Genomic DNA, 13,368 nt, shown 5'->3' on the forward strand with positions numbered 1-13,368 from the left:
TTCCTTTTTTTCAATGACCAAGGCTTTAGCTCATGACCTGTATTCTCTGCCTAACCTTTCTTTCCTGAGATATGCACTCTCTCAAGGTGCTCATCACCCTTTTGTGCACATGAACTTTGAGTGGACACAATCATATCCGATACACCAGTTTTCCAGATTTATGCTCAGACATACTTGAATTCCAATAGTTGGTAAAATTTAAGTTTTGATTCAAGGTGTCTCCTTATATGTAGGATACACAGAGGAAAAGGTTAGTGTAGGCAGCAGCTTCTCAAGCTGCTAATTTTGCTGGCATCAATACCCAGGCTAAGGGCCATAGGTTGGTACGCTCAGTGTTCCCAGTAGAGATTTTGAGGCAAGTGTGATGCTCAGAATGACATGGAAGAATCATTGAGGTCACACTGCTGTGGCACAGAAGATCCTCAAGCAGAGCTTGGTAAGAATCAGCTAGTGTCAGTGTCTCATGTCAGCTTTACATGGAAAGAATGAAGTCTTAGCAGAGTATTTGGAGAATGCATGAGATAACTGAGAGAGAAGCCCCACCACATGAACTTATCAGACAGAACGAATTAATTCTAAAGACACATAGGGGTCAGGACTCTTTTTGGGTATGCTGGATATTAGGTTACAGGAGGAGTTGGGAAGAAGATGATACAGAAACTATGGAAATGACTGAAAGATCTGTGATTCCATTCACTTAGGCTGAGAACAAATGATAAAACAGTTTGGAAGATGTTTTGTTTTTCTTTCTTTAGCCTATACCGAGTTTGAGGTTTTTGTAACACAGTCACGGGAAGCTGTGCAGTAGGTGGTCAAAAATGTGAATTTGGATTTTGCTTGAGAAGGTAGCCTCGGGATTATTTAATAACCTGCATATAATTTTTATTTTCCTCCTATTTATTTTATTTTATTTTTTTCCTCCTATTTTTATGTCTCCTCGGTATTTCCCCCTTATTTAAATGATTTTTTACTTATTTGTCTAGTGTTTCTAGGGATTCTGTAGCTGAGAGGTTTTCAGATTTTCAGTGTGCCATATTGTTAGAAGTCGCCTTACCAGTATTGGACATTTGATAAATACTATTAGGTAAACGAATAAACTGAAACAACATTGACAATAAGTACACCTGAGAGTAAAGCTTTCTGCAGAATCGCCCGATGGAAACATAAAAATATGTGGCAGGGAAACTAGTGGCAGGATAGGTGACAACAAGTTAGGAGGGAGCTATATGGTGGGAGAAGGCACCTTTGTGGAGCGTTCATAAAAGATAAACAGGAAGGGAGATCTGAGATGGAGAACAGTATTTGAGGATTGTTAGGTCACTTTTTTAAAAATAATTTTTAGTAGGCTCCTCACGCAACACGGAGTCCAACTTGGGGTTTGAACTCACCATCCTGAGATCAAGACCTGATCTGAGATTAAAAGTTGGAGGCTTAACCAACTGAGCCACTCAGGTACCCATGTTAGGTCACTTTCTACAGGTGATGAGAGAAGAACCCAGGTTACAAGGGCTCGGGGAATGCAGGAGAGGAGAACAAGAAATGTGATCATGAAAGCAAGGTGACAGGTAAAATGGTAGCTTGGGTGGGAAGCAAATTAAAAGAGAGGTTTTTTGTTTGGTTGATTTTTTTTAAAGATAAGGGCGGAGGTCATTGATTTGAAGTTTATTCACACCTCTACTATATGTCACCTAGAGATTCAGTATAAAGCAAATGTTGCCTATTAACTGTCTCCTCTGATTAATATTAGGCTTGAAGCTATTATTAAAATTTTGGAGCATTACATGTTTAAAACTGGTATGTTGGGCAGCCTGGGTGGCTAAGCGGTTTAGCACTGCCTTCAGCCCAGGGTGTGATCCTGGAGACCTGGGATCAAGTCCCACGTCGGGCTCCCTGCATGGGTCCTACTTGTCCCTCTGCCTGTGTCTCTGCCTCTCTCTCTCTCTCTCTCTCTGTGTGTCTCTCATGAATTAATAAATAAAATCTTAAAAAATATAACTGATATGTTACTTCATAGGTAAGAAAATAGGGAGAGTGGTCTATAACCAACAAAATCTTATTCCATTTAAAAATATTATCACTTTTTGTTCTCCTTTGCATACCTTACAGATGATTATAATAACGTCAGAGACTCTGGTAAATGGAGCCACATGAATTCAAACAATTTTAATTTAATGTTAAAATACCTCGAACATTGAACATGGCACAGCTATTTAACCAAGTATCCAGGAGCAAGAGGGTTTGGAGATGAGCTTACAATTATTTCCCTAGACTCTTTCAAAGACCATTGAGTATGTACTCAAGGAGATGTCATAATTTGATTTTGTCCAGGAATGCTTAGTTCTACTCACTGAATTCATTAAACCCAGCTGTGCTGCTCAAAGAACCAGCTGAAGGAAGTGGCAAAGGTGGTGACAGAGAAGCAGAAATAAAAGACAAGAAAAGGTGAGAAAGCCAGTGTCAAACAGGAGGGGCGATCACAGTTTCGCACTGTTTAGAGCATTTGTTTCCTTTTGCATTCTCAGACTAGGGGAACTTATTAAATAAGACCCTTTGTAATCTCACCACCAACTTCTTCTTTAAAAATAAGATTGGGCTGGTTTGAACTTGTTGTGAATGTCATAACAATCAGCATTAGATGCCTGTACTTGTCTTTGACGAGTGAGGTTTCGGACTCCCTGGTTTTTGTCCATCCCCACGAGGCTCTTTGGCTATGGGGCCAACGTGCCCACTGACACCCACTTGTCATCCTCAGCTCGGCAGAGTCTGATGGGGCATGGTGACAAACGAGGTCAAGTGCCACGAGCATTCACCAACATTCCACGTGGTTGCCAAATGTTGTGAGGCATAGAGCTGCTTGTGGTAGTCTGCTGTTGGCTGGGATGAGATTAATTAGGGAGCAGGATAAGCATGCACGATGCTTTCCGATAAGTGGAGGGCAGCCAATTGAGGCCAGGCTCTCAGGCTCGCAGAAATCACTTACCCTGAGGGTCCATGTAAACACACATGCTCACACGTACTTATGAAGACTTTTCTCCAACCCCAGCTAGAGCCAGAGAAAAATACAGAAGGCAGAGATTCCCAAACTCTATTAGACCTCATCTAAATAAATGGATTCTTTTTATAACCTGTACTTAAAACTTGAATAACCGTAAGTCAAATTGGCAGATGCATTTCTGCTGACGATGTTAGCTGGAGAAAATATTTAAATTATTTTCCATATGGAAAAATAGAGGCAGAGGCTGTATGTCTTCTTTCAAGATTATCCAAAGTGATACTGTTTTACTGGGGCATAGACATTTTTGTGAGGCTAATGAAAACTATAGACAGTTTCTCCAGAAAAATGCATGCATTCTCTCTCTCTCTCTCTCTCTCTCTCTCCACACACACACACACGTTCTCTATCTCTTTCTCTCTCTTTTGGGTGCTCTTTCTCTGTAACTCATTTCTGGTCCCATATATAGGTTCAGGATAAGAAATCCTAGCATAATGTATCATAGAAAATATCATGTGGGTTAGTAAAATCTGAAAATTTAGTTGGAGTCTCTCATATACCAGGAATTTTATTAGGTACTTGATGGGCATTATTTCTAATTTTCATAGCAATCCTGTAAAGTAGGCATCATAGCCTCTCTTTAGTAGGTGAAAAAAATTGACAGTAAGAAAGATAAACTAACTTTACAGGGAAATAGTATTTCTTAGTGGTTGGGAGGCTAGACTCTGGTATCAGATTCCTTGGGTTCAAATTTTTTTTTTTTTTCCCACTCAGCAGTTAGAAAATTCTGGGCAAGTGTCTTATCCTTTTGTGTCAGTTTCCTCAGCCCTTGGTGGGGATAATGATGGAATGTATTTTATAAATTCTCATGAAGATTAAATAATACAAGACAAGCTAAGTGCTTAGAACGTTGACTGGCATATGGTGAGCACTAAATAAATATTTGTAGTAATGGCTGTTATGGTTAAAGATCACAAAGCCAGTAAGTAGAGGAACCAAGAATCAAACCAACTTTTGTTGGGTTACAGCCACTACACTTTCTGCCATACTATGCACATTTCCAAACCTTGCATTGCATTTATCCTTTGGCAAATCACGTAATGTTTCCAAATTTTAATTTCTGGATCCATAAAATATAGACAATGATATTAACAATAAAGCATTTCCCCAATTTGTTAGGATGATCCTACTTATAAAAAAATAAACCAGGGATCCCTGGGTGGCGCAGCGGTTTGGCGCCTGCCTTTGGCCCAGGGCGCGATCCTGGAGACCCGGGATCGAATCCTACGTCGGGTTCCCGGTGCATGGAGCCTGCTTCTCCCTCTGCCTGTGTCTCTGCCTCTCTCTCTCTCTCTCTCTCTCTCTCTCTGTGACTATCATAAATAAAAATTAAAAAAAATTAAAAAATAAACCAATAAATACAGTTGGGTAAAGTGTCAGATGCTGTGCCAATATCCATCACTGTCATTATCACTGATGAATGAATCGATCTGACTCAAAGGAAGGGTCTTATGTTTTCACTTCCACATTTATCATCATGGAATTAAATTTTTATCACGTGCACTCACATATAAATCTATCTTGAATGACACAAGTCATTGGAGGATAGGCATGGTGCTGAAAAAAGAATTTCACGATCTTGACTTGATACAAGGCAGTGTTTAGCCACCCCACTGGATTTCCAGTAACACTTGCCAAAGGTAGGAATAAAAAAAAACACTTCTATTAAAACAAATGTTTGGGAATCACATTTATGTTTATCTAAAAACTGAGAGAATGTAGTAGTAGCCAACAAGTTCATTATGTTGGCACAGAAACTTATTTTTTAAACATCAAGTTCATTGTCCTCAGCTGGAATGCATGATTTTGGTTACTTTTTAAAAGGTCAGTTTATTTCTGGGAGTAATATTTCTGCAATGCTGAGAATCAGAAGCCAAAAGGGGAAAGAGGACACGGCCTGTGGAATAGATCATATCCCTTCCTGGGATCCCTTAGGGAAGCTTAGAGACTAGAGCTTAGCTGTCCTAAAGTGGAGACTTCCACTCTGGAATGGAATTACGATGTTGCAAGAGATCCATTTAATCAAATTTAGTTCCATTTTGTTCACAGAGTCTAATTCCCTAGACATCAATTCAGATCTCTTCTCTGCAAGTTCATGTCCATCAGCTCCCTTAAAAAATAATTCATAGTTTACATGAATTGACCAGGCAAATACTGAGCGCCTAATGCGTATGAGATGTGTGCACTATCCCAAGGCAAAAGGCATGGTTTCTCTTTCCAAGTGGTTCAGCCTAGTGGAGAACACGGTTCTGCCAAAAACCCATGTCAGGCCCTGCAGGGTGGTAGGTGCCCGATAAACGTCTGTTGAAAGAATGAGTTCATGCTAATAAAATAAATAAAGTGCTATAGGGAAGCTGTTGCTAGGAAATTAGATGTTTTGTGGTAGGGGGTGGTCAGGGAAGAAATGTCACTTCCCGAGGGACAAGTGAACATTTGCACTATTTGGGGGGAAAGGCAAGAATGTGCTGGATGGGAAGCGAGTGGGAGTTGTATGAGGAGAACACAGATGTGCGCAAACGCAGAGTGGGCCATGTGGGCTCGAGCAGCTTTATTGAGGTTTTCAGGTGTGAGTGAGGAAAGGAAAGGCAGTTAGCAAGATACACAGGGTGCAAACCGTCACTTCTTTAATAGTTTAAATAAGAGGAAGGCTCAGTTTATTCTATACTAAGGAGTCCCAGGGAGTTTCATAAACTCGCCTCTTTCTTTTTGTTAGTTCTCTCGGAGCTCTGCACTCACAGAATATTACTGTCATTCTGCCCACATGAGCAGAGTTTTGTACCAAGTCTAAGAGTCAGACATTAAAGCCAAACCCCCACCCCACCCCAAGGGTTGAGCTCATACCACCCACAGGTCCTTCACTGCTATGCTGTCTTTTTCCATGAATTCCTAAGGGCTGGGAAGCCAAGTGGCTTGAGAGCTGGTGATGTTACTAGAGCTGGGCCCGAGAGAGGGATAGTGTATAGGGTCCTGCCAAAACTCCTCTGAATTGTGGAGGGGTGGCTGCTTAGACTGACTTCCTAAAGAAATACCAGGTGAGATACTCTGCAGCCAGGATCCTTGAACCTGGAATGGATGAAAAAAAAAGGAATCTGAGACATAGAGCTAAGTCTTTAGGATGACAGGAGGTTTGAAGAAGACACAGGGAGAGGAAGGCAAGTCTGAAGGAATTTCCTGAGCTGGTTTCAGAGACTTATGATGCTTTTGAAGAGTTGCCTGTGACCTCCTAGGGGGATTGCTGAGGTCAAAGAAGGGGTCCATCATGTGCTGGATATTTAGAATCTCTTCTGTGGGCGTCCATTCACTCTGTGAATGTCTATCAAGTTTATAATTATTTTTTAATGCCTGTATCCCCAACTGCATTGTAAATTCCACAAGAGCAGGATTCCTGGCCACCGTTCCTGCTTCTTTGGTGCTACAGTCTCAGTACTTAGCTTAGTAGATGCTCAGCAAATTTTACTAAAGGAATAATTGGATATGTGTGTGTGTGTGCATGCACGCGGTTCTACTTTCTGGCCCTACAGGGCATGTAACTAAGGGTTTTGCTAGATAGAATGGGTGAAATTTTGACTAAAACCGGGATCCATTGGAGCTCTTCCCCTGAAAGAAGGATTACGAAGACTCTTCTCTCCTGAAGGAAACTGCTGCCTTTTGAAATTGTACCTGAGGGAACTGATAACTTTACCTACTCTTCTACCAGAGAACATGATCCTCCCCTGAGCTCCCTTTCTCCCACAGGCCAGGCCTGGGTTTTCAGTGTAGCAGACAGTCAGGAAATGCCTGGTGAATTGACTTTTTAATGTGCCATGCAAGAAAACAAAAGGCAAGACATTTCAGATTTTTCTGAAATGAAGGAAACAATTTGGATAAAGGTCATAAGAAGGAAGAGGACTTCTTTACAAGTATAGATTTAGATTTGGATGTTAGCCCTACTCTCATCTTACATGTGGGGATCCTGAGACCCAGTAGGTGAGATACTTTGCTCATCCGTGCAAATGCATCGGGCAGACCCCAAACTTGAACCCAAGCCTCTGACTTCCTCTTACGCCCAACCTTCCTCCTTTTTCAAGGGCAAGAAGGTAAGCACACCTGGCCCAGGAGTGGCAAACAGAGGCTGAAGGTGGTGAAGGCTGCTGAATCAAGAGTTCAGAGCATGCACCTTTTTAGCCTTGAATTTCTCTTAACTTTGAAGTTATCTCCAAGGCTCTGGGAGTTTTCTGTTATTCATCCACATGCAGCTCTGTCCCTCCAGACGGCTCTCCAGCTCCACACACATACACATCTATAATTTCCACAGACAGCTTTGATGGATATCCGTGAGGCCACATGTTCTTCCATTCATGCTTTTTCTTTCTCTTAAATATTTATAAAGGTTCACAAGCAGAAATAAAAGTCCCTCAGATTCAGAGCCAACTAAAAATAGCACTTCTCTTCCTTGCCAGGCAATCTGGCATCAATCAAGACCATCAGAAAGATGCTAGGGAGGGAAGAGGAGCTGATAACCTTTTTATCCAGTTTTTTAGTCATCCCTCTCTGTTATTAATAAGTTAGCAAGATGGACAGCTTGGGATGCAACACAGATGTTCTTGGGATCTTGCTGCTGAAGATCATTTCTTCTTCATAGATTCTCTGATAAAGTGTGTCCAGGAAGAGAGAGGGCTTTGAACTAGCTAATTGCCAGGGAACTCTAGTTGGGCAAAGGGAAGGATCAGTAGAATTTTCTGAATGGGGTGGGGACTACACGAGCTCTCGAGATAGCCACCATTTCTTCTCATTGGGTTTAGGTTAAGCTTTCAGCCACATATCTGAGGCTGTCATTGATTAATGCATTCAGTAATGGCTCAGGTGAGTGGCCAATCATGGGGTCCTTTTTTAAGTCTTGCAGTTCACCGGAGTGATGATTTCTTCTGCTTCAGGGTTGGCCTTCCACCGTCTCTAACACACAGACTTGACATTTCTTCGGGGGTGTGTGGTCCCTTCATCCTCTCCCTCGGTGCCTTTATAAAAAGTAAGTGTTCTTCCCAGAACACTGCAAATACTGAAATTCTAGTCACATTTCTCTGATTCTCCTCTTCCTACCTATGGTTCGACTTTTGTCTTCTTTCGATTGGGAAAATATTTTTAGTTCATAATGCCTTCTTTTCTGTTTTCTTTTTTTCCCCTGCTTCTCACAACTTTGGTTTATGTATTTGAAAGCTTTGACTTTTGGTACCATTATCACTGATAGGAGATTTAAGGGCAGATTTTTCAAATTTGACCTCTTGAATTTGAGTCTTGGATTTTACCTGAATCAACTTCTCTCTACAGGATAATATATAAAGTTATTACTACTGGCAGAATTGAAGACAATGGCAGTTGGAGAGAGTCATGGGTATGAGGGACCAATGGCAAACAGCTTGTGGTAATAGCTCAAAATTTTCTCTTATTTTACAATCCACAGCATCTTTCTGGCTTCTATTTATTCCTATTTGATTTACTCCTATGTTAACCTGGATGTAGTCATTGGGAAGGGGAAAGGAGGAAAACAATTCTTCACAAATGGTTTTGCAATGGAAAAATAAAGAAGGTTGGAATGAATTCAGATCTGAACCGGGTAAATGACTTTACTAATAATCTAGATCCGGGAGTGCCTGGGTGGCTCGGTCAGTTAATAACTGCCTTCGGCTCAGGTCATGATCACGGTCAGGTTCCCTGCTCAGGGGGTAGGTCTGCTTCTCCTTCTCCTTCTGCCCCTCTCCTATCTCATAGTCTTTCTTTTGCTCTCTCTGCCTCTTAAGTAAATAAATAAATAAATAAATAAATAAATAAATACATACATACATAAATAAATACATAAATAAATATTCTTTTAAAAAATAACCTACATCCTCTGTATTATGTGTATTGGTTTTCCCTCAAAAACATTTATTCCTTTGACTTCAGCTGAATTGATTGAAGAGAAGAAGAGGTGTATGCAGTTTTTTTCAGTATTCAATTGTCCGGAAAATTTTTTTGTTGTTGTTCAGAAGATGAATGCCTTTCATTGCCACAAATAACTTAAAAATAGAATGGACAAGAGGTTCCTAATTATACCTACTGCCCATTTTTTATTCCATGAACTTTTGTTGTTGTAGTTGAAAACCAGAGAGCACATGGTTGAGAGCTTATTTTCATGGGCTTTTCTATTTATTCCCGAACACTAGAACAGGATTGTACTTAAACTATGGGATTGTTATGATATTTAAAGGAATAAATGGATATGAAAATGCATCAAAAGCCCTAATGAACTATGTTAGTGGGAGAAAAAAAACTGCGATTATTTTTAATAAAACTGATAATAAAAATGACGTGAGGTGTACCTCCCTATATTAGGAGATCCCACAATGTTACCTACCGTTACCTAACTGATTCCAGCTCACACAGCAATTCAGTGTCTTGGTGTTGTTTTGCAAATTAATGTAAATTATTTTTGCTTCTGCATGAATATAAGCTTCCTTTATGGCCCATGATCATGCAATTTTTTTTATTTTGTTGAAAAATGACATACATCACCATGTAAGTTTAAGGTATACAACGCGATGGTTTGATTTACATATATTGTGAAATAAGTACCACAAAAGGTGTAGTTAAGATCCACCACCTCATATAAATACAATAAAATGAAAAGAAAAAAATAGTTCCCTCATGATGGAACTTAGGATCTACCTCTTAACACTTTCCCTATATATCTATAGCAATGTTAGCTAGAGTCGTCATGGTATATATTGTATCTCTAGTACTTAATTATCTTATAAATTTAATTTGTACCTTTTGACCACTATCACCCAATCCCCCGTCCTCTCCTCATGTTGCCTTAGGATTACAGGAGCCATTCACACTTCTTCCTGCTATGGATATCCATTCACTTGAAATGCAGTTACCCAACACATGAAATGTTGCAGACAGTATGTATGTTTCAAGGAAGATATAGAGATACCTAAAATACAATTCTTATCTTCAAGTTTCTTACAAATCCAATGATAAGAAACAGACATAGAAAAAGCCAAATCCATTATAAGGTATAACCTAGAGTGCTTTGAAGCAGCATCCTGTATATGGTGCCACTTCTCTGAGAGAGTCAGGATTCACTCATTCAGGAACTGAAGAGTGGAAATAGAAAGGGTGCCATTTACTATTATCCTTAGTGAACTATTAGCCAAATGTTTGCTTCTTGTTCTTATGACTTTGTGCCCTGCTAGCCTAGAAGTCTTAACTCCAGAGGGCAGATTGCTTCCACTAGGAGATATAACAATGATTCCAGTGAACTGGAAGTTAAGGCTGCCACCTGGCCATTTAGGGTTCCTCGTGACTGAATCAACAGGCAAAAAAGGGAGTTACACTTTTGGCTGGGGTGACTGTTCCTGACTACCAAGGGAAAATTGGACTACAGTTCATTCCACAGTGGGGATAAGAAAGAGTATGTCTGGAATGCAAGAGATTTCTTAGGGCTTCACCATGCTCTGTGATTAAGGCCAATGGAAAATTACAGCAATCCAATCCAGGTAGGAATACTAATGGCCCAGACCCTTCAGAAATGAAGGTTTGGGTCACCCTACTAGTTAAGAACCACAACCAGCTGAGGTGCTTGCTAAAGGCAAAGAGAATACAGAATGGGTAGTAGAAGATAGTCATAAATACCAGCTATAAACAGGATATTAGTTAATGGAAATAAAGACTGTAATTGTCATGAATGTTTCCTTCTTATTTAGTTGTGAATATGTGTTTGTGTGTTTATATACACACATATTGAGCACATATCTTTGTTTTCTTTCCTCTTTTATTTCTCTATCATGTTACATAGGTGTATTGACTTTATAGTAGTATTTAAGTCCTGTTAATTTTACATCATGGTACTTAATTATGGAATATCAGGAAAGAGGTAAACACCATTCAAGAACTTTACCTCCTCATCTGAGAAAGGAATTAATGTGCCTTTGGTTGTACACAGGATAGTTGTGTCACCTTAGGCAGAACTGTGAACTTGTTATTGTCTTTATTTGGAGAGTAAGTATGATTTCAGGAGATGTCTATGGGTGCCAAGCTGACCAGGGTGGATTCATGATGGTTACTTTTGTGTCAACTTGAATGGGCCAAGGGATACCCAGATAGCTGGCAAAACACTATTTCTGGATGTGTCGATGAGGGGGTTGCCAGGAAAGTTTATCATTTAAAATGGTAGACTGTGTAAAGATCACCTTCACTAAGTAGGTGGCTATGAAACAGTCACTTTAGGGCCTGAATAGAGTAAAAAAGGTGAAGGAAAGAATAATTTTGTCTCTGCTTTAGTTGTTACATCTATCTTCTCCTACCCTTGAATATTGGTGTTCCTTATTCTTGGGTCTTTACACCCTGAGTGGGATTTATGCTACTGGCTACTCTGGTTCTCAGGCCTTTAAATTTGGATTGAATTATATCACTCACTTTCTAGCCTCTCCAGCCTGCATATGGCAGACTATGGGGCTTTTCAGCCTTCATAATTGTGTGATATTCCTATAATAAATATTTTATTTTTATTATTTATTTATTTGCTTGTTTATATTTTAATTCCAGTATAATTAACTTACAGTGTTATATTACTTAACAAGTGTACAATATAGTGATTCAACAATTAGCTACTCATTACTCAGTGCTCATCATTGTAAACATACTCTTAATTCCTTCACCTATTTCACCCATCCCTCCACCCATCTCATGAATGGTGGAAACTCAGCCCTGCTCCCAGTGATGCCACAGGAATAAAAGGGAACCATTATCTTGAACTCAAAGCACTCTCTATGGATCAAACACAAGAGGAAGTCAAAGAGCAGGTGAGCATTTGGTGTTGTGTGCATGGTTCAGCTTTCCAGGACACAGAATAGGATGGAGAAGGGTAAAGAGCACCTTTTAAAGGGAAAGAAAAAAATTGTCGATTCTCATTATGGCTGGGGATGGGGTTTCCTATCCTTGAAAAGTAGTTTGGCAGAGATATTTAGAGCTCCTTGAATTTCCATGTACTTCCCAAATTTTTCCATGTGCCAAGTGAGGCCATGTGACTACTTCGGAAAACTGGGTTGTTTTGCATAGTTAGAAATAAAACTCTACTATTTTTTGTTGTTGTGTTAGTGAGATTTTTAGAGTCAATTTCTTCCTACAGCATAACCTAATCATCCTGACTAATACAGCTAAGAAATGACCAGCTACAAGCATTAAACTCTTAAAAGTGTATTGACTATCATATTCCTGAAGACGAGTTTGCCACTCTAGGAGTCCATGTGATATCTTTAGGAATGAATACCAGCCACTGTCAGCTGGAGATCTTCTTTCTGTAAGACTGTGGTTAGAGGTTTACTGATCCTGGCATCCTTATTGCCCAATTTATTTGACTGTTTTATTTCTGAATGTATTTTTCCCCAAATTTCACCTCTCCACACTTCCCATCCAGATGTAACTGAATTAGCTACTTCTTCAGAATCACTGCCTCTTGAAAGATAGAGGCCAACTGAGTTTCTTAATGCGACTTGGGACAGAGGTTATCAATTTGGAATCATAGCTTCTCCCTATGAACTGTGAGAGAGCTTAAACTTTGCCGCAAAGGTTTCATTTCAGCTACTCATTTCAGTTGCTCTGTGACCTTGTGCCTATTACTTATCTAAGCTTCAATTTTTTCTCACCTATTAAATGGTAGTACATACTTTACAGGTTGTTGTAGGCATTTAAAAAAAGATATACGTTAGGGGCACCTGGGTGGTTCAGTCGGTTAAGCATCTGCCTTTGGCTCAGGTCCTGATCTTAGGTTCCTGGGATTTGCCCCTGGGCAAGCCTCCCTGCTCAGTGGGGAGTCTGCTTCTCCCTCTCCCTCTGCCTTTCCCCCCACTTGTGCTCACATTCTCTCTCTTCTCAAATAAATAAAATTAATTTAATAAAGACATACCTTAAGAAAATAGCACAGTGGCTTCCTGATGCATTTTAGGAACAAAGTGATTCATATCTTCCTTATTTTCAGCCTGTGAGAATTCAGGTAAGTGTGTGGCTAACAGTAGTTGAGTTAACCATAACAGTCTTGAGTCTTTATTTCATGTATGGTTATGTTGGCAGGGCCCTATTCTCATAGAGCTTTGTGGGCCTTTTGTGAAGGTAAACACAGATATTTTTGTTTGAAGAGCATTCTCTAAAGCATAATGTTCAATTAAAAATGTGGAATATTATTTCAGTGAGGCCGTTTGGAATGTTGGATCAGAAATGAGTCCAAGAATTAAAAACCATGGTTACTGGCCCTGTCTCTCATGATTTTTAGATATGCAGTCACTATTCAATCATTTACT

This window comes from Canis lupus, chromosome 5 (genome assembly GCF_003254725.2).
Source record: "Canis lupus dingo isolate Sandy chromosome 5, ASM325472v2, whole genome shotgun sequence".
In the NCBI taxonomy this organism is placed as follows: domain Eukaryota; kingdom Metazoa; phylum Chordata; class Mammalia; order Carnivora; family Canidae; genus Canis; species Canis lupus.